The 21247-nt window shown below is 39.4% G+C and overlaps 1 protein-coding gene across 3 annotated transcripts in view; it reads right to left on the bottom strand.

Moving 5' to 3' along the window:
• Positions 1-21247, bottom strand: part of RNF121 (ring finger protein 121) — an 81202-nt gene that overhangs the window by 20874 nt on the left and 39081 nt on the right. The gene's annotated exons all lie outside the window — the stretch shown is intronic.

The raw sequence follows: 21247 nt of genomic DNA, 5'->3' as shown, positions 1-21247 counted from the left end.
AGAAATGAAAAAATATTGCCTTGCTTTGTAACTCTTAGGCTTAAAGCTATAAGGGTGTAAAGCTACTCATCTCACATCATGAACGAAAGAGAGAAAGGAAAAAGGAAAGAAAAGGAAGAAGGAAGAAACAGAGAGAGGGAGCAATTTAGGGACAGGGTTAGGACCTTTAAACCAGATGGCCCAGAAGAACCCCAAAAGACCTAGATTCTAATTCTGTCTGCCTCCAACTCACTGGGTCACCCAGGAAGGTTCTTCCTCCTTGAGGGAAAGGCTTGACTTGATTTTTCAAACCCCTTCAAGTTCTAACATGCTAAGGTTCTTCTGTTAAGCAGCCTTGTATCTCAGATTTCCTGGGAGAGCGAAGGCAGCATTCAGTAAGTACATCAAGAATTTAGTTTGCATTTAATGGAAAGAGAAATGCAGAAATAAACATGACCCTTAGTCCCTGTTCTCAAGGAGCTAATAGTCTAGCAGCAAGAGAAAAATATAAATCAAACCTTTGATTAATGATTCTATTAATCTTTAGATGCTTTTTAGAAGTTCAAATAGAGGGGTGCCTGGGTGGCTCAGTCGGTTGATCGTCCAATTTCAGCTCAGGTCATGATCTTATAGTTCGTGAATTCGAGCCCTGCATCGGGCTCTGTACTGACAGCTGGAAGCTTGGAGCCTGCTTCAAATTCTGTCTCTCCCTATTTCTCTGTCGCTCCCCCACTTGTGCTCTGTCTCTCTTTGTCTCTCTCTCTCAAAAATAAACATTAAAAAAAATTTTTTTAAAGTTCAAATAGAAACCATTAAAGAATGACTAAACATGGGCACCTGGGTGACTCAGTCAGTTAAGCATGAGATGGGCTCAGGTCATGATCTTGCCATTCCCAAGTTCAAGCCCTGCTTCAGGCTCTGTGCTGACAGCTCAGAGCCTGGAGCCTGCTTTGGATTCTGTTATCTCCCTCTCTCTCTGCCCCTCCCCCACTTGCACACTCTGTCTCTCTCTCAAAAATAAACATTAAAAAATTAAAAAAAAAAGAAAAGAAAAGAACGAGGGGTGCCCAGGTGGTTCAGTTGGTTAAGTGTCTGACTTTGGCTCAGGTCATGATCTCATGGTTCGTGAGTTTGAGCCCCGCGATGGGCTCTGTGCTGACAGCTCAGAGCCTGGACCCTGCTTCAGATTCTGTGTCTCTTCTCTCTCTGCCCCTCCCCTGCTCATGGTTTGTCTGTCTCTCTCTCTCTTAAAAATAAATAAACATTAAAAAAAAAACTTAAAAAAATAAAAAATAAATAAAAAAGAATGAAAAACAAGGTAGAATAATACACTGAAATGACCAGAGATTTTAGAATTAAAGAGATCTAGATATGAATCTCAATACAGCTATTTACTGTATTACCTTAGGCAAGTCACTTAACCCTGATAAGTCTCAGTTTTCTGAACTGTAAAATGGGATTAACAGCATCTCTCTCAAAAGATTGTATAGGTTAAGTGAATTAATTCATGGAAAGTTCTTGGAACAAGGCCCAACAAAGTAAGCATTTAATATAGGTAATGTAATAAATACAATGTAAGTATTCAATATAATAGCTCTTATATAAAAAAACAAGTAGAGTGCATAATTCATAGTAAGCATTCAGTAAATGAGAGCTCTTATTATGGCTTCACATTATCAAAACTGCATAAAGTCAACTGTCATAAGGGAGCAAAGACTGCAGTTGGCAACCAAAATAATCAACATATTGAAAGTGGTGGGGTTATAATGAGAGAGAGACAAAAGAAACAAACAAACAATAGAAAAGATCAATGAAACAAGAGCTGGTTGTATGAATAAACCTTTAGCCAGAGACATCAAGAAAAAAAAAGGACCCAAATAAAATCAGAAACAAAAAAGAGATAACAACCGACACCACAGAAATACAAAGAACTTAAGAGACCACTACAAAAAAATTATATACCAAAAAAACTGGACAACCTAGAAAAACTGGATAAACTCCTAGAAACATACAATCATCCCATATTGAACCTGGCACAAACAGAAAATCTGAGACCAATTATTAGTAATGAAATTGAATCAGTAATCAAAAACCTACCATAAAACAAAAATCAAGGACCAGATGGCTTCACAGGTAAATTCTACCATTTAAAGACAAGTTAATACCTATCTTTCTCAAACTAATTGAAAGATAAGAAAAGGAAAGAAAGCTTCTCTATGAGGCCAGCATTACCTTGATACCAAAACCATACAAAGATGCTACAAAAACCAACCAACCAACCAACCAAACAAACAAACAAACAAAAAAACCTCCACCAAACAAACAAACAAAAAAAAACCCACCTATAGGCCAATATCCTGAATGCACACAGATGTAATAACTCAACAAAATATTAGCAACCACATTCAACGACCAAAGGACAGTGCACCATGATCTGGTGGGACTTATTCTGGGGGTACAAGGATGATTAAATATTCACAAATCATATTCCACATTAACAAAATAAAGGATAAAAATCATAGGATCATCTCAATAGATGCAGAAAAAGCATGTGACAAAATTCAATATCTACTCATGATAAAAACTCAACAAAGTAGGGATACAGAAAACATACCTCAACATAGTAAAGACCATATATGACAAACCCACAGCCAACATCATACTCAATGGTGAAAAAACAAAAGCTTTTTCTCTAAGATCAGGAACACGACAAGAATATCCACTCTTGCCACTTTTATTCAACATAGTACTTGAAGTCCTAGCCATAGCTATCAGACAAGAAAAAGAAATAGAAGGCATCTAGATTGGTAAGGAAGAAGTTAAACCAACACTATTTGTAGATGACATGATAGTATACATAAAAAACTGTTAGAAGTAATATATGAATTCAGTAAAGTTTCAGGATAAAAATTAAATATACAGAAATCTGTTGCCTTTCTATATACTAGTAATGAAGAAGAAAGAGAAAATAAGAAAAAATTCCATTTTCAATTGCACCAAAAGAATAAAATACCTAGGAATAAATTTAATTAAGGAGGTGAAATACCTGTACTATGAAAACTATAAGACACTGATGAAACAAACTGAAGACAACACAAATGGAAAAATATTCCATGCTCATAGATTGGAAGAATATTGTTAAAATGTCCATACCAACCAAAGCAATCTACAGATTCAACATAATCTGTACCAAAACACCAATAGCATTTTTCACAAAACTAGAATGCAAAGACACCAAACAGCCAAAATAAAATTTGTATGGAATTGCAAAGACACCAAATAGCCAAAGCAATCTTGAGAAAGAAAAACAAAGCTGGAGGCTTCACAATCCCAGGTTTCAAGATATACTATAAAGCTACATTAATCAAAACAGTATGGTAGTGGCACAAAAACAAACATACAAATTGTTCCAATTTCAGTATATGTGCTCCTGAAGCAAGCACAGCAGACACATAAATCAACAGAACAAAAGAAAGAGTACAGAAATAAACCCATGCTTGTATAGTCAATTAATCTATGACAAAGAAGGCAAGAATATTCAATGGGGTGAAGACAGTCTTTTCAATATTTGGTGCTGGGTATCCAAAGGATACAGGTGTGCTGTTTTGAAGGGGCACATGCACCCCAATGTTTATAGCAGCACTATTGACAATAGCCAAAGTATGGAAAGAGCCCAAATGCCAATTGACAGATGAATGGATAAAGAAAATGTGGTATATATATACAATGGAGTACTACTCAGCAATCAAAAAGAATGAAATCTTGCCATTTGCAACAACATGGATGGAACTAGAGTGTATTATGCTAAGTGAAATTAGAGAAAGACAAATATCATGTAACTTCACTTGTGTGGAATTTAAGATAGAAAACAGATGAACATAAGGGAAGCAAAAATAATATAAAAACAGGGAGGGGTACAAAACATAAGAGACTCTTATAGAGAACAAACAGGTTGTGGGGTGGGGGATGGGCTAAATGGGCAAGGGTCATTAAGGAGGGCACTTGTTGGGATGAGCACTCGGTGTTACACATAGGGGATGAATCACTGGATTCTACTCCTGAAATCATTATTGCACTATATGCTAACTAACTTGGATGTAAATTAAAAAAAAAAAAAAAAAAAGCTGGGGGGAGGTGCCTGGGTGGCTCAGTTGGTTAAGCATCAGACGTCGGCTCAGGTCATGATCTCACAGTTTGTGAGTTCAAGCCCCGTGTCAGGCTCTGTGCTGACAGCTCAGAGCCTAGAGCTTGCCTCAGATTCTGTGCCTCCCTCTCTCTCTGCCCTCCCCTGCTCACACTCTGTCTCTGTCTCTCTCAGAAATAAACATTAAAAAAATTTTTTTAAATAAAGAAATATGAAAAAACTTGGTGCTGGGAAAACTGGACAGCTTACATGCAAAAGAATGAATGAAATTGGACCATTTTCTTATACCATACACAAAAATAAACTCAAAATGGATTAAAGACCTACATGTGAGAATTGAAACCATAAACCTCCTAAAAGAAAACACAGACAGTAACTTCTCTGACATCAACCTCAGAAATGTGTTTCTACATGTCTCGTCAGCCAAGAGAAACAAAAGCAAAATTAAACTATTTAGACTACATCAAAATAGAAAACTTCTGTACAGCAAATAAAACCATCAATAAAATGAAAAGGCAACCTACTGAAAGGGAGAGGGAATTTGCAAATGATATATCTGATAAGGGGCTAATATTCAAAATATACAAAGCACTTATACAACTCAACAGCAAAAAAACAATCTGATTAGAAATGAACAGAAGGGGCACCTGGGTGGCTCAGTCAGTTAAGCATCAGACTCTTGGTTTTGGCTCAGGTCATGATCTCACAGTTTGTGAGTTTGAGCCCTGCTTCATGCTCTGCGCTGACAGCATAGCACAGAGCCTGCTTGGGACTAACTCTCTCACTCTCTCTCTCTCTGTCTCTCACTCTCTCTGCCCCCCCCCCCTCAAAATAAATAAATAAATAAACATTTAAATAAATTAAAGAAAGAGAGAAAGAAAGAAGAGGAGGCGCCTGGGTAGCTCAGTCGGTTAAGCATCTGACTTTGGCTCAGGTCATGATCTCATGGTTTGTGAGTTTGAGTCACGCATCGGGTGAGCTTGAGCCCCGCTTCGGGTAAGCCCCACCCCTCTCTCTCTCCCCCTCTCTGCCCCTCACTCACTTGCTCCCCCCCCCCCAAAATAGAAAAGAAAAGGAAAAGGAACCCTCTTACACTGTTGGTGGAATATAAATTGGTGCAGCCACTGTTTTTTTTTTTTTTTTTATTAAAAAAATTTTTTTTTTTCAACATTTATTTTTGGGACAGAGAGACAGAGCATGAACGGGGGAGGGACAGAGAGAGAGGGAGACACAGAATCGGAAACAGGCTCCAGGCTCTGAGCCATCAGCCCAGAGCCTGACGCGGGGCTCGAACTCACGGACCGCGAGATCGTGACCTGGCTGAAGTCGGACGCTTAACCGACTGCGCCACCCAGGCGCCCCGGTGCAGCCACTGTTAAAAACAGGATGGAGGTTCCTCAAAAAATTCAAAATAGAAATACCAGTAATTCCACTCCTAGATATTTACCCAAAAAAAAAAAACCCCAAAACACTAATTTGAAAAGATATCTGCACCCCTATGTTTAATGCAGGAGTACTTACAGTAGCCAAGATATGGAAGTAACCCAAGTGTTCACTGGTAGAAGAATGGATAAAGAAGATGTGGTGTATATATATCTTTATATCTATATCTATATCGATATCGATATAGATATGTGTGTATGTGTATATATATATATATATACATATACATACATATACACAATGTAATATTATTCAGCCATAAAAAGGGAGATCTTGGGGCACCTGGGTGGCTCAGGTGGTTAAGCTTCTGACTCTTGATTTCGGCTCAGATCATAATCTCAGAGTCTTGCGACTGAGCCCTGAGTCGGCCTGTGAGCTGGGCATGGAGCCTGCTTAAGAGTCTATCTCCCTCTACTGCTTGTGCTGTCTCTCTCAAAAAAAAACAAAAAAACAAAAAACAAAAAAAAATGGGGGAGGGGGGATCTTGCCATTTGTGACAACATGGATACACCTAGAGGGTATTATGCTAAGCGAACTCAAACACAGAAAGACAAATACCATATGATTTCACTTATATATAGAATAAAAAAAAAAAAACCCAACAAAACAAATGAACAAACAAAAAGCAGAAACTGACTCAAACAGAGAGAACCAATTGAAGACTGCCAGGGGGGAAGGAGATAGGGGGATGGGCAAATGGATGAAGGCGAGTAGGAGATACAGAATTCCAATTATGGAATGAGTAAGTCACAGGGATAAAAGGTACACCATATGGAATATAGTCAATGGTATTGTAATAGTGTTGTATGGTGATAGATGGATACTACGCTCACACTTGTAGCGAGCATAGCGTAACATATAGACTTGTGGAATCACTATGTTGTACAACCTGAAACTGATGTAAAGTATGTGTCAACTTATATACTGCAATAAACAATATTTTAAAAATCACCAAAACCTCCAGGGGGAAAACAAGTGGTAGGGTCATAGCAATTTCTTTATAATTCTTAATTTTCCTTTCCAGGAAAAATAAATTATCTAAAAACATAAACCAAGGATTTGAGGCTACTTTCAGGTACCTGAACACTCTCTGGGAAGCCTGAAAGCCAGATTCTGTTCAGGGCCTAGACAGCAGTACCTGATAAGCGGCAAAGCAAAGCAGCTGAGTAAACAGAATAGCCTCCCATGACAAAACTGTTAGGTTACAATTTTGCCTAGTTGATTTCTACGATAGTATTTATTAGCATTTTGCTTAATTTAATAAGTAAACTGAAGCTTCTTCATTAAGGAAGGCATTTTTAGTGGCAGCTTGGCAATATGTAAATGATGGAGTTACCCAAGATTTTCAGAACACTGTCAGGGACTCTGGTGCCACCTGCTGGCAATACTTTACACAGACACATTAGGTTAAATCATTTGTTCAAGTGCACGAAATAATGGAAAGCTTTTGCCCCTAATTTCTCTTCCAGGATTTGGGATAATGAGACAAATACATGAATTGAGCAGCCATCAAGCACAATCAGCAAAGCATCAATTACTAACATGAGAGTTCAGAGGAAAGATGTAGCACTGTGGGCAAGAGCCATCAGGAAGACTGCCAGGAAGAGGCAGAGCTCTTGTCTAGTTCTGAAGGGGCTTGGATTTGACCAGCTGGAGGGGAAAACTGAAAGCCATTTACTTTTCTTTCCCTGAGTCTACAAATACAAAACTGAAGTGAAGACTAACCTGAAACCTATTCATTGATCCATTCTGCAAACATTTACTGAGGGACAATCCCAGCTTCTCCAATCTGGAAAATAAGAATAGCTCTATCTCACCTATCTCTCCACAAGGCTATACAGTTGAAATGCTGATGTTAGATGCTAACAATAAGAGCTAGATGATATTTTGGGAAGGCAAGCTGGTGCAGCCACTCTAGAAAACAATATGGAGGTTCCTCAAAAAACTAAAAACAGAACTACCCTACGATCCAGCAATTGCACTACTAGGCATTTATCCAAGGGATACAGGTGTGCTGTTTCGAAGTGGCACATGCACCCCCATGTTTACAGCAGCGCTATTAACAATAGCCCAAGTATGGAAAAAGCCCAAATGTCCATTGATGGATGAATGGATAAAGAAAATGTGGTGTGTGTATACACACACACACACACACACACACACACACTAGAGTATTACTCGGCAATCCAAAAGAATGAAATCTTGCCATTTGCAACTACGTGCATGGAACTGGAGGGTATTATGCTAAGTGAAATTAGTCAGAGAAAGACAAAAATCATATGACTTCACTCATATGAGGACTTTAAGAGACAAAACAGATGAACATAAGGGAAGGGAAACAAAAATAATATAAAAACAGGGAGGGGGACAAAACAGAAGAGACTCATAAATATGGAGAACAAACAGAGGGTTACAGGAGGGGGTGCAGGAGAGGGGAATGGGCTAAATGAGTAAGGGGCACGAAGGAATTTACTCCTGAAATCATTGTTGCACTATATGCTAACTAATTTGGATGTAAATTAAAAAAAAAAAAAAAGAGCTAGATGATATTTAAATGGACTTTTAGATTTTTTTCATCTCAGAAGCTATAATTCATGAAAAATCAGAAAAGAGCTCCCAGATCAATCCTCCCCTGGGCACCAGCTGCCTTTCCAATCTTCTCATGCGTGGTGCTTTTGGCTTTCAGGATTCTTATCACGTCTGTATTTCCTTATGTTGTGGGGGTAGTGATTACCTACCATGCTTGGCTGAAAAGGAATATAAAGGATGAATTGAAAACTACATAGCAAGCTAGTAGAGCAAAGCACGAGACTCACAGCTAACAGAACAATCAGCTTGAAAAAAATGCTGATAAATGGAGAGAGGTCAACCGGAGAAAGGTGTCTGGGATATGCTTCACAGCTCTGATCAATAATTTCATGAATAATTTGGATGAAAATGCAGAGGACCTGCTTACCAAACTGTGGACAGCATAACGTTTAAGAGCTGGGAAGAACAAGATAGTGAACATGGAAGAAACAAGCAAGGTCCAAAATGAATAAAGCTTGTTTCTAGAGTTCTTCTAGCTCTAAGATTCTAAGGGCTAATAAGTCAAAATGAAGAACAAAAACCATATAATGAAACCGAACCAACTACCAAGTATAGGATGGAAAAGGAATGGCTTAATAGCAGTTCATGTGGAACAGATCTAGGGGTTTCAGTTGACCACAAATTGCCAGGGAATATATGCCAAAAGGGCTGCTGCCCAAAAAGCCAAGGCAACCTTACGCTTTTTAACTAGGAGTATGTCCAGAATGAACGAGGCAGCAAGCAACTCTACTGTTCTCTGCTCTGTCAAAGCATCCTTAGGGCCCTGGGATTAGGTCTTGAGACCACAATGTACAAAGAATACGACAAAGAAAAGTGGCCATAAGGGAGCAGCCAGGATTTGGTCTAGAAACCAAATTACATAAAGACCAGCTGAAAGCCTAGGATAACAGGCCTGGGGAACTACAGGAAGGCACAGCTATTACTTTCAGTTATCTGAAGACTGTCCAGAGGCCCAGTAAGCTCAAATATTCAGTGTAGTTCTGTGATCAAGTATGACTCCACACATTGCTAGAATACTCTACAGGGCAGAAACTTAGTTGGCAATTGCCTCCTACCACAGCCCTGGCACAGTCAACCTTACCACATGAGGCAGACCATTCCATTGCTAATAGATGTGCTAGATAGTTCTTCCCTGATGCCAACCTGAAAAATCTGCCTTTGTGTACCTTCTGCCTCTGGGTCCAACTCTTGTCCTTTAGAGTGCCACGCAGTACATTTACTTCCTGTTTCTTTCTTTCTTTCTTTTTTTTTTAAGTAGGTTTCACAAACAGGGCAGAGTCCAACACAGGGCCTGAACTCATAACCCTGAGATCAAGACCTGAGCTAAGATCAACGCCTAACCAACTGAGCCACCCAGGCGCCCACCCTACTTCCTATTTCTTACAACTACTCTCTACTAATAACTAAAATTTCATCTTTTCCCCCAAGTCGTCTTCTCTTCCACCAAGAGTCAGTCAAGCAGTAATTTAACACTTACTGAGCACTTACTGTACACCATGCTAAGTAAGGACTGCAGAATCCAGAGATAAAAAACAAAACTTCCTCAAGAACTTAAATCTACTGAGGAGAAAAAACCAATTATAATGCAGTATGATAAGTGCTATAATGCATTAAGCCCTGGTGGCCAAGAAAGTAGAGGAGAAGCTTTCACTCAACATGGGGGAACCAAGTTAGTCTTCCTGAAGAAAGCAACCTTGGATCTCTGTCCTAATGGCCTAGTAGGTGTAAGTAGAGAAAGGCATCATGATGAGTGTTCCAAGATAAGGAAACGTGGTATATTTGAGAAAATACAACTAATGTTTGAGGGAGGTGTGAGAAATGAGCCTAAAGAGTAGGCAAGGCTCAGAGAAAGCTGATGTATGCATCACACTTAGAAAGTTTTTATTACAGTCGGAGAAGGAAAGTTTTTCCTTCTCATAGAAAGTGGATTAGCACCACCCTTCCCCATCTTAGTCCACATTCTCTAGCCACATTGTATTCACCCTCTTAATGTGTTGGTCTGATAAAAATCTATAGTACTTTAAAAAAAATTTTAACATTTACTTTTGAGAGACAGAGAGAGGCAGAGTGTGAGAAGGGGAGGGACAGAAAGAGAGGGAGACACAAAATTCAAAGCAGGCTGCAGGCTCCAGCCGTCAGAGCCTGACGTGTGGCCCGAACTCACAAACCTGATCATGACCTGAGCAAGATCATGACCTGAGCCGAAGTTGGATGCTCAACGGACTGAGCTACCCAGGCGCCCCAAATCTATAGTACTTTAAAGATTTCTACGTAGGAGATTTTGCCACTCCTCCATCCCAGGAGGGAATAGCAGTTCAGGGGATAGGAGTTTGAAAAGATACTGTGTTTAGTAATAGAGATGATGAAAGCTTCTCCTTGGAGATCTTTAAAAATAGGATAGATACTTTTCCAGGCATAAACTTACTCCTTCCCCTGACCTCCCTGAGGGAGCTAAGGACTAAGTAATATTAGACTCTGAACAGATGATGAAAACTGAGCTAGAGAGAAGCCAAAAAGCAAGCTGGGCCTGGGCTAGGTTTCCAGTCCCGATCTTCTGTCTCCCAAGTCCTGCCTCCCTGGTACCATTCACTTCTGAGTTTGTGATAAAACGCTGGAAAGGCTGAGGAGGCAATATGATGTAGCCAGTAAAGGGGATGGGGAAGGATGGATTTGGGCAAAAGGGAAAAATCAAGGAAAAATCAAGGGAGTTAAAAACAGAAATGACCATGGCAGAAACTGACAATTTGCTGAAGTTTTTGAGAAACTTCAAAAATTGGCTGAGTGCTCTCATGAAAAGAGTGCTTAACCAAGAATAAGATTTTGGTTTTATATCCAGCTCCCCAATTTAATGGTTATGTGCTCCTGGCAAATCTCTTCAGGATTTTACCCTCTGGTTTACTAATCTGAAAAAGGGAGATATATCCCTGTCCTCACTATCATATGAAGCTGTCATGAGGTTCCAATGAGATATCAGACGAGAAAAGTATTTTTTAAAATACCAACAAATTGAAACTATACGCAGCTTAAGGTAGTATTACTACTGCTGCTGTTATAGAAAAGAACAGTACTCTGACATTGAAATACAGAGAACAGTAGGACCTTTTGTTCCCAAATAGCAGGTAATTTTGACGAAGTTTTTCTTCTTTTAACTTAAAGGATGGACTTGAACTCCTAAGTTACAAGGAGATGTTTGATACTTTTCACAGTGAAACCAGTCGATTGGCATACTTGCTCATAATCAGCCTAATGACTGGCAACATCCATGCTGCTCTAGGACAGCGCTTCTCATAAGGGGTGAATTTCCTCCCCAGGTGACATTTGGCAAAGTCTGGAGACATTTTTGGTTGTCATTACTGGGGGAGGAAATGCCAGTGGCATCTAGTAGGTAGAGGCCAGGCATGCTGCTAAACATCCTACAATGCACATGACAGTCCCCCACAAAATAAAGAATCATCTGGCCCAAAATGTGAATAATTTCCCTATTGAGAGACCTGGTCTAGGAGAACAGAGCTAGTGTTTTTCCACTCCATGGTCATGTGTGTCCACTGAAAGGGTGGGTTGCCAACTAGCACCAGTGAAGAACAGAATATTTCATTCATTTGAGAGAAACAGAGACTTATCAATTAATTCCATCATTCCTCAACATGCCACAAGAACCTTTTTTTTTTTTTTTTTAAAGCTCTGACAGCTAAGCTCAAACAGTTCATGTTTCTACGTCCCTCTCCTTTACACAACATTCTCTGGGGAGTTGTTTTGATTCTTTTTCATTCCCATTCTTCGTCCCACAAACATTCTAATGTGTTTAACATGTATATTTTTTTGTTCTTACAAACTATTTTTTGTGCACGTCTTTTGATTTATTAGTTGGCACTAATAAATTTGTTTCTGTTTGTTACATTTTCCACTCAGTACTCTGCTTTTAAGATCCACAAGCCCTTATGGGTAGATCTTATGTGCTGCAAGGCAGCATCATGATTTGGATCCACCACATTTTACCTTTTTATTCAGACACATATACCCAGATTGCCTTCAACTCTTCAATTAACTGCCATAATTAACATTTAAATGAACCCCTTCTCACGTGTCCCTGGAGGCTATGCCACAGGTAGGTATATATTCCAGCTGACTGAATAGTGCCACAGTGCTCTCCATGATGCCTGCCCTAGTCTTCAGACCTATAAAGAACACACAAAAGTTCCTAAAGTCTCTGATACCTGCCAATAGTTGGACATATCCAGCTTTCTAGTTTTTAGCCAATCTAATAGGTGTACAGTGATATCTCACTGCTGTTTTAACACGGTTTTTCTAATTACTAAGGACCTAATTGTGAGACCTGAAAGCCATAATACTCCTAAAAAAAAAACAAAACCAAAAACAAAACATAGATAGTAATCTCTTAGACATCAGCTTTAGCAACATTTTTCTAGATATGTCTCAGGCAAGGAAGCAAGAGCAAAAATAAACTATTTGGGCTACAACAAAATAAAAAGGTTTTACACAGCAAAGGAAACCATCAACAAAATGAAAAGGCAACTTACTATATGGGAGAAGATATTTGCAAATGATATATCTGATAAGGGGTTAATACCCAAGATATATAAAGAACGTATACAGCTCAACACAGAGGAGGAGGGGGAGGGGGAGGGGGAGAATAAAGTAATCTGATTAAAAATGGGCAGAAGAGGGGCGCCTGGGTGGCTCAGTCGGTTAAGCATCCGACTTCAGCTCAGGTCACGATCTCGCGGTCCGTGGGTTCGAGCCCTGCGTCGGGCTCTGGGCTGATGGCTCAGAGCCTGGAGCCTGCTTCCGATTCTGTGTCTCCCTCTCTCTCTGCCCCTCCCCTGTTCATGCTCTGTCTCTCTCTGTCCCAAAAATAAATAAACGTTGAAAAAAAAATTAAAAAAAAAAAAATGGGCAGAAGACCCAAACAGACATTTTTCCCAAGAAGACACACAGATGGCCAACAAGTACATGAAAAGATGTTCAACATCACTAGTCATCAGGGAAATGCAAATCAAAACCAAAGTGAGATATCACCTCACACAGTCAGAATGGCTAGTATCAAAAAGAAATAACAAGGAATGTGGAAAAAAAAAAAAAAAAAGGGAAGCCTAGTGCACTGTAACTAGGTGCAGTCACTGTGGAAATCAGTGTGGAGGATCCTAAAATAATTTAAAATAGAAATACCACATGATCCAGTGATTCCACTATTGGTTTCTCACCCACCCACCCCCTAAAAAAGAAACCAGTAATTTGAAAAGATATGTGCAACATCTAAGTTTATTGCAGCATTATTCACAGCAGTTAAGATATGGAAGCAACTTAAGTGTCCAGTGATAGACAAATGAATAAAGGAGATGCACTGTGTGGTGTGTGTTTAATATTATGCAGCCATTCAAAAATAATGAACCCTTACCATTTGTGACAACATGGATGGACCTTGAGGGTATCATGCTTAGTGAAATAAGTGAGACAGAGAAAGACAAATACCATATAATTTCACTTACATGTGGAATCTAAAAAACAAACAAAACAAATGAACAAACAAGAAAGAGACTCATAAATAATAAATACAGAGAAGAAACTGGTGGTTGCCAGAGGAAAGAAGAATGGGGGGATGGGTAAAATAGATGAAGGGGATTAACAGGTACAAACTTTCAGTTATAAAATAAATAAGTCAGGAGATTGAAAAGCAGAACAGGGGCACCTGGGTGGCTCAGTCGTTTAATGGGGCAACTCTCGATTTTGCTAAGGTCATGATCTCACAGTTCCTGGGACTGAGCTCCATGTCAGGCTCTCTGATGACAACATGGAGCCTGGTTAGGATCTCTCTCTCTCTCTCTCTCTCTCTCTCTCTTTCTCTCTCTCTCTCTCTCCCTCTTTCTGCTCCTCCCCATCTTGCACACATGCTCTGTCTCTCTTTCTCTCTCTCAAAATATATAAATAAACTTAGAGGCACCTGGGTAGCTCAGTCAGTTAAGCGACTGACTCCTGCTTTCGGCTAGGGTCGTGATTTCACAGTTTGTGAAATCAAGCCCCACATCAGGCTCTGTGCTGACAGTGTGGAGCCTCCTTGGGATTCACTGTCTCCCTCTCTCTGCCCCTCCCCCACTTGCATTCTCTCTCTCTCTCTCTCTCTCTCTCAAAATAAACATTTATAAATAAATAAATAAAAGTACAACACAGGGAATACAGTTAATAAGATTGTAATAATGTTGTATGGTGACACTTACTAAATATACTTATCATGATAAGCACTGTGTAATGTATGCAACTGTCGAATGACTATGTTGAATACCTAAAAATAATCTAACATTCTGTATCAACCATACTTCAATAAAAATTTTAAGGTAATTGAAATATCTAATATAAAAACTAGTCAATAATATGAACAATTGATAGAAGAAACCAAATGACTAGTAAGAAAAAAACACTCAACCTCACTAATAAAGAAATGATTAATTAGATATTTTTACCCTATTAGATTGACAAAGATTATTAAAAATACTGATGATTCCCTATATTCTCTTTAATAATGGGTAACAGCACCATTAACTTCTGTTGGTGGGACTGTAAACTGCTATAACTTTTTGGGAAGGCAATCTGAAAAGATCCATTAATAATTAAAATGTGTCTATCTTTTGACTAGGCAATTCCATTTCTAGGAATTCATTTTCAGAAATGCTTACACAGCTATGCATATTATATATGTAAAAAGTTTATCATGTATATTGTTATATACGTAAGATACATATGTAAGATTATATATGTAAGATAAAATGTGTATGTAATAAGTGAACTGTTGTAACTGTGATAAACTTAATTAAAAGGTGTCTATCAGCAGAGGTAGGTTAAAATTTTTTAAAAAATCTATTTAAAAAAATTTTTTTTTTTCAACGTTTTTTATTTTTATTTTTGGGACAGAGAGAGACAGAGCATGAACGGGGGAGGGGCAGAGAGAGAGGGAGACACAGAATCGGAAACAGGCTCCAGGCTCCGAGCCATCAGCCCAGAGCCCGACGCGGGGCTCGAACTCACGGACCGCGAGATCGTGACCTGGCTGAAGTCGGACGCTTAACCGACTGCGCCACCCAGGCGCCCCTAAAAAATCTATTTAAAAGAGGGCTACCTGGGTGGTTCAGTCGGTTGAGCTCCAGACTTTGGCTCAGGTCATGATCTCACAGTTTGTGAGTTCACGCCCCACATAGGGCTCACTACTGTCAGTGCATAGACCACTTCAGATTCTCTGTTCCCCTCTCTCTCTGCCCCTCCTCCACTTGCGCTCCCTCTCTCAAAAATAAATAAACATTAAAAAAATCTATTTAAAAGAATACTATCAGCCTGGGTAGCTCAGTTGGTTGAGTGCCCGACTTTGGCTCAGGTCATTATCTCGTGGCTCACAAGTTGAAGCCCCACATTGGGCTCTGTGCTGACAGCTCGGAGCCTGGAGTCTGCTTCAGATTCTCTGTCTTTCTCTCTGCTCCTCCCCTGCTCACGCTGTCTTTCTCGCTCTCTCAAAAATAAACATAAAAAAAATTTTTTTTAATTGCCTGTCTTTAAAAAAAAAAAGAATACCATGCATTACTAATTTAAGTGGATGACATGCTAATATAGATAGGTATTTGAGAGACAGTATTAGGTGAAAATATTGCAGAACCTAATGGATGTCATAAACATTATATGCATAGAAAATATCTATAAACATAAAGTGTTAATAGCAGTTCTCTCTGGACACTTTCGATTTCTATGTCACATATATATTGTTTGGATTTTTTATAACACGTATAACATTTATAATCAGAACAAAACCAAAATAAAAACAGAACAAAACCTCACCCTGCCTCTAGACAGCTTGGTTTTATCCTCTAAGAACAAAACAAGCCTTCATCTTTTTTGATGAAGGATAGGGAGATAGATAGGGAGATCTCTATCTCTTATCATCCTATGAGGCCCCTAATTATTTAGATAATTATCAAATTAGATATCTAATTTGATATCTATTTGATATCTAATATCAAATTAGATATCTAATTTGATAATTAGATAGCTGAGAGGGAAAACTTAAAAGAAGCCCAGTCAGCTACTCCATAAAAAGAAAAATAAAATCACAAAAATCCCTTACTCAACATCCCTGACAGGAGGTTGTCTAAACCCTCCCAAAACATAGCCTGTGGGACACCTGGGAGGCTTAGTTGGTTGAGCGTACAACTCTTGATTTCAGCTCAGATCACAATCCTAGGGTTGTGGGATTGAGCCCCACGTAGGGCTCAGCATGGCACTTGCTTAAGATTTTCTCTCTCGGGGCACCTGGGTGGCTCAGTCAGTTAAGCAGCCGACTTCGGCTCAGGTCATGATCTCAAAGTTTGTGGGTTCAAGCCCCGCATAGGGCTCTGTGCTGACAGCTCAGAGCCTGGAACCTGCTTCGGATTCTGTGTCTCCCTCTCTGCCCCTCCCCTGCTTGCACTCTGTCTCTCAAAAATGAGTTAAAAAAAAAAAAAAAGTTTGGGGCGCCTGGGTGGCTCAGTCGGTTAAGCAGCCGATTTCGGCTCAGGTCATGATCTCAAGGTCCGTGAGTTCAAGCCCCACGTCGGGCTCTGTGCTGCCAGCTCAGAGCCTGGAGCCTGTTTCAGATTCTGTGTCTCCCTCTCTCTGACCCTCCCCTGTTCATGCTCTGTCTCTCCCTGTCTCAAAAATAAATAAAACGTTAAAAAAAAAAAATTAAAAAAAGTTTAAAAAAATTAAAAAAAAAAAAAAAAAGATTTTCTCTCCCTCTACCCCTCTCCCAACTCGCGTGCACTCTTACCACCTTCTAAAAAAAATTAAAAAAACAAAAAACAAAACAACAAAAAAAGCCCATACAGCTGCTTGTGGTAGGAAAATCATTCCTAAGACAGTTCATTTTACTGTGGAACAGCTCCCACTGCTGGAAAAAAAAAATTTTTTTTTAAGTAGGCTCCACACCCAAAGTGGAGCCTAATACAGAACTTGAATTCATGACCCTGAGATCAAGACCTGAACTAGTAAGAGTCAGATCCTTAACCAACTGAGCCACCCAGGTGCACTGAAAAATTTTAAATAATATTTAGCTGATATCTATATTCCTAAAAACTCATTACATAGCTTTAATCTGGGCCTTTGGAATTACATAAAATAACAACAGAAAAATATGTTAAAGCTTGAAAAGACTTTAGCAATCATGTACTCTTAACTACTCACTTTAAAGATGAAACATGGGCATGAGGAAACAGAGGCTTAGAGTAATGTGCCCATGGTCCAGTGCTAATTAACAACAGCATTACAAATAGATCTTATATCACCTGACTCTCACTTCAAGGCATTTTAAACTACACCAAAATTCTATTGTTCAAAAAGCAAAAGAAGGTAACACTTCCTAACTCATCCTATGAGGCCAGCATTACCTTGATATCAAAGGAAGACAAACACATGAAGGGACACACACATGACAATAAAACTACAAACTAACATCCCTCATGAAGATAGAGATAACAATTCTTAACAAAATAACTAGCAAACTGAATGCTGCAGCATATGAAAAGGATTATACACCATGACCAAGTGGGATTTATACCAAGAATGCACCACATGATCCTCTCAACTGATGTAGAAAAAGGATCTGAGAAATCCAACACTCATTCATGATAAAAACACTCAACAAACTAGAAACAGAAGGGAACTTACTCATTATGATAAAGGGCACTTACGAAATACCCACAGCTCACACATTTAAAGATTAAGGACTAAAAGCTTTCCCTCTGAAGGGCACCTGGGTGGCTCAGTTAAGTATCCAACTCTTGATTTTGGTTCAGGTCATGATCTCATGGTTCACTACGCCTGACAGGGCGAAGCCTGTTTGGGATTCTCTCTCTCACTCTCTATGCCCCTCCCCTGCTCATGCACACATGCTTTCTCTTTCTCTCTCTCAAAATAAATAAATAAACATTAATTAAAAAAAAAAAATTTTTCCCTCTAAGATCAGGAAAAAGAGAAGGATGCCCATTTCACCACTGCTATTCAACATTGTACTGGAGTTCTATCCGGAGCAATTAAGCAAGATAAGAAAAAAAAAAATCCAACTGGAAAAGAAGTCATATATAAAAAATCCTAACAAATCCACAAAAAAACTATTAAAATTAATAAACAAATTCAGCCAAGTTGCAAGACACAAAATCAACACACAACAGCCAGCTATATTTCCATATATTAACAATGAATACAAAAAGAAAATTAAGAAAACAATTCCAATCACAATAGTATCCAAAACAAAATATTAGGAATACATTTAACAAAGGAGGTACAAAACTTATATGTTGGAAACCACAAAACAATGAAATTAAGGAGGATCTTAATACATAAAAAGACAATTCATAGTCACAAATGGCAATACTCCCCAAAGTAATCTACAGATTCAGTTGCAATCCTTATCAAAATCACAACTCCCTTTTTGCAGAAATGGCAAAACTCATCTTAAAAATTAATAAGAAATTTCAAGGGACACAATAATCAAAACAATCTGGAAAAAGAACAAATTAAGAGGACTCACACTTCCCAATTTCAGAACTTACCAGGTTGCTATAGTAATCAAAAGTGTGGTGCTGAGACTTCCAGGGAAGATGGAATAGAAAGATCCCAAGCTCACCTCATCCCACAGATACAACTACATAAAACCCTTATCAGTGTAAACCCAGAATGATCCAAAGACTAGCAGAATGGACTCTCCAGAGCTACATGTAGAGAAAGAGGCCACACTGAACAGGGTAGGAAGGGTGGAGACAAGGTAGGGAGCTAAATGGACCTATGGGATTATCCATTGGGATGAACAGACACAGGGAGCCCAGAGCGGGGAGAGAAACAGATCCTCACACCAAGCACCGCAGGCATGGAGAACCTGCATAGGGAAGATGAATCGCTGTAACATTTGGTTTTGAAAATCGGAGGGTCCTACTCTCGTGAGTTCTTACAACCAGCCAGGCTTAACACCTGGAACTTTAAAAATCAGAGGGCTCAGCAGAGCCAGGAGGGTGATAGGAAACCGAGTCCCTGCCCTTAAAGAGACAGCACAACAAACAGCCCTGCAGAAATACAGCACAGAAGTAGCAATTTGAAAAACACCTGTGGTATACAGGAAGGAGATTTATTTATTAATCTCAGAGTACTTGTTGGAGGGCAGGGATCTTTAGGAGACTTCTTCAGGAACAAAGGAGCTTGCTGGCACCATTTCTCTCCTCCACCCTCTAGCCTAGACACATAGATACCTGCAGGAACCAGCACAGTGGCCAAAACTCACTCAACTTGCTAACAGCGGCCCCTGTCCTGTGCTCTCTTGTGGACATGCACCTTCCAGCCAGGTCTCAGGTCTAGGTCCCCTCTCACAGCAAAACTATGTGGGCCTTGCTGGCATCTTGTACTTCACCTCATGTTCTCCTGAGGAAATGCCTCCATCCAGTACTTCCCTGGCTGGATCCCATCCAAAGTAGTGCTATAAGCTCAGCAGTGTACAAGCAGGCCCAACAAGAGTGAGCACCACTCCAAAGTGATTCCTGCCTCAGAGAGAGGGGAAGATAACTATATGTACCAGTCCAACTGCAACCCAAACAGTGGGCTGAGGGCAGACATTTGGTTTAACTGCAGGTCCCACTTATCAACGAAAGCTTCTCAGGGGACAGCACAGAGAAAGCACCCTGCAGTTTGGTGCTACTACATCTCTGGCAAATGCTTCATCTGACTCACCTCAAACCAAAGGCAGCCCCAGACTGGCCCACTAACACAGAGACCAAACCCTGCCCCAAACAGGCCAAGAGACCCATTGCAGATGACTGGACTAAAGACAAATGTGGCCTAGCCACAACAGTGCGGTGCATGCAACATACACTGGAGACACTCCTGAAGCAACAGGTTCTGGTGAACAGGGTACACTGCACTGCAGGGTACTCCAGAACCTCTTCATCATGAAGCCACTACTTGATCTCTTCAAGATCAAGAGATATAGCTGACTTTTCTAACACACAGAAACAGACACAGAGAGTTAGACAAAATGAGGAGACCAAAGAATATGTCTCAAATGAAAGAAAAAGACAAAATCACAGCAAAAGAGCTAAATGCAGTGGAGATAAGTAATATGTCTGATAATTTACAGTAATGGTCATAAAGATACTCACTGGACTTGAGAAAGAGTGGAGATGTCAGTGAGACCCTTAACAAAAAAATAGAAAACATAAAAAAAGAACTATTAGAGATGAAGAACTCAATAACTGATACTAAAATATACTAGATGGAGTAAATAGTAGACTAGAGGAAACAGAAGAATATATTAGCAACCTGGAGGAGAGAGTGTTGGAAAGCAATCAAGCTGAGCAGGAGAGTAGGAAAAAAAAAAAAAAATGAAGAGACTTAAGAAATTCAGCAACACCTTCAAGTATAATAACATTTTCACTCTAGGGATCCCATAGGGAGAAGAGACAGAAAAGGGGACAGAAAATTTATTTCAGCTATTTAATAATAGCTGAAAATTTCCCATACCTGGGGAAGGAACAGAAATCCAGATACAGGAGGCACAGACATCCCCCAACAAAACCAAGCAAAGAAGGTCCACAACCAAGACACATAGCAATTAAGATAGCAAAAAGTAGTGATAAAGAGAGAATTTTAAAAGCACCAAGAGAAAATAGTTACATACAAGGGAAACCCATAAGGCTATCAGCTGATTTTTCAGCACACACTTTGTAGGCCAGGAAGGAATGGCATGATATATTCATAGTACTGGAAGAAAGAAAGGAAAAAAAAAAACAAAACCTTGCAAAGGAGAATATCTAGCGAGGCTATCATTCAGAATAAAATGAGAGATAAAGACTTTGCTACACAAACAAAAGTTAAAGAAATTCATCACCGCTAAACCAGCCCTACAACAAAAGTTAAAGAGGATTCTTTGAGTAGAAAGGAAAGACCATAAGAAAAAATAAGAAAAGTAGGAAACACAAAAGTAATAAAATTAATACATCTATAAAAATCAGTCAGTGGATTCACAAAACAAAAGGATATACAGTATGACACCATATACCTAAAATGTGGGGGGGA

Source organism: Puma concolor, chromosome D1, assembly GCF_028749965.1.
Source record: "Puma concolor isolate L17-30 chromosome D1, mPumCon1.1.hap2, whole genome shotgun sequence".
In the NCBI taxonomy this organism is placed as follows: domain Eukaryota; kingdom Metazoa; phylum Chordata; class Mammalia; order Carnivora; family Felidae; genus Puma; species Puma concolor.
The sequence above is the reverse complement of the archived record's forward strand: the minus strand, read 5'-3'. Positions and strand labels throughout refer to the sequence as shown.